The 1,845-nt window shown below is 32.6% G+C and overlaps 1 long non-coding RNA gene across 1 annotated transcript; it reads left to right on the plus strand.

The window, feature by feature from the left end:
• The first annotated feature begins 400 nt into the window (after window positions 1-400).
• Window positions 401-954, plus strand: LOC120539706. Its single transcript, XR_005635652.1, has 3 exons — window positions 401-474; window positions 686-768; window positions 900-954. It is a non-coding gene; the product is annotated as an uncharacterized LOC120539706 (long non-coding RNA).
• Window positions 955-1,845: the final 891 nt, after the last annotated feature.

The following is a 1,845-nucleotide window of genomic DNA, read 5'->3' on the forward strand; positions in this document are numbered from 1 at the left end:
GTTTGGCTTGCTCTCTCTCTTAGGGGTGGGGATCGATCTGTTCTTAACTCAATTTTTCTTTTTGTAAAAACTTGATTGCTTTGTATGGATTGTAATAAAATTAATAAAAAAAAAATTAAAAAAAAAAAAAAAAAGGATTTACTTTGGTTTAGCCTATTTAATGTACGTAATTTTTTTGTTATACCACACTGATACAGTTGTTTCAAGCGAAGAATTGAATATCCAGCATTCAATGGAACTGTGTGAATTCAAATATGGTCATGGAAAAAAATCCATCTTTCATTAATTGTAAACTTTTTATTTCAGATTTGAAATTCTCATGGGTCTACATAATAAAGTTGTTAAACCAAACCTAGTGGCTAGACAAGCTTTGTCTGGATTTGTGATAAACAAAGTACAGTATTTTCTTCCAAGGTGTTGTACCTTAGACCAAACAAAACACTTCTTCAGTCTCCTGATGATATCATTGAGAAGGTGTGTATGATATTTTTATTAAGATGATGATAGTTGTGTAAATGTCCCTGTGGTGGACTGGCAGGCTTGGGTCCTGCCTGGTACCAAATGCCGTTGGCATAGGGTCCAACACCTTGCAAACCTTATTTGGAATATATTCTGGAGAGAGTGTTGTGTTGGGTAATTTTGTAAACTTTGTAACCAGTATGTAACTGAGGACTATTTATTTCAGTGTATAAACACCTCCGACAATGAAACAGAACACAATGAAAGCAAACATTGTATTTATGAAGATTCTCATTATGAAATGGAACAGTAAGTTTATAAGTCATTCATAATATATACTATGAGAACTGCATTAAAATTAAATTTGAGATATACTAAAAAGTATATTTTTTATTGTTTGTACTACATGCATTCTAACCTAGATTTTTTTTTTTTTCCAGCAGTGATTTTGAAAAGCAACTCCAAGAAACATCTGTTTTCCAAATGACAAACAATGTGGTTATAGACAGAGGATCACTGCCTGGTTATGAGAATTATGAAACTACTTTGACTACTTTACAAGATCAGCCGGTGACAGAAACTGAGAAAACGATCCTTCAGAGTGCATCTACAAATGCATATTCAACAGTTGCTGTAGGAGAAAATAGTCAGTCAAGTGATCCTTATCAGTATGTATTTGCATTTAATATCTTTTTAGTACGAAAGAAAATATCCATGTTAAATTAACAGTAGACTTTGTAAAACAAAAAATTGAACATCAATTTGGTGTTTGTCTTCCTGATAGAGGTAACTGTAGCCAATAAGGTATTTGCACTTGTCATTAATAGGCTGGTAGAAGAAAGACATGCAAGCAGGAATGAAGAGTTTGTTGGTTGTAATTGGATAAGAAGGATAATATACCTTGTTTATTTGTTAAACTTACTATTATACTATCATAGTAAGAAAGGAAAAACCTCATATTTAATAAATATTGCAGTATGCAATAAGGGAAGTATAGTGTTTTAGTGAACTGCATAAAATATCAAATGTTTATTATTTTTTGTGGTGCTTACTGAAAGGTAAATGCCAGTTTTGCTCAGCCCTGTGGTAAATTCTATTCACCATTTTGATACCTTGACAATAGGCTGTTATATCATTTTTACACTTTTTTAAAACTTCTATTCTGTAGCCAGTACGTCAATATTTTGGAAGTGACCGAAGATGATGATATAGAAGGGCCCATTGACTTCAGTGACAACTCTAATGATTCATCGGGCGATAGGTATGCATTTCGTCAAACATTGTCGATTTTTTTGAAACCAAGGAATAGCTGTTTAGAGTTGACAATCTTATGCCTGAAAGGTTTCCTTATTTCTCATTGTCAGTTTCCTTCTTGAAGACATTCTT

This window comes from Polypterus senegalus, chromosome 11, assembly GCF_016835505.1.
Source record: "Polypterus senegalus isolate Bchr_013 chromosome 11, ASM1683550v1, whole genome shotgun sequence".
Taxonomy (NCBI): Eukaryota; Metazoa; Chordata; class Cladistia; order Polypteriformes; family Polypteridae; genus Polypterus; species Polypterus senegalus.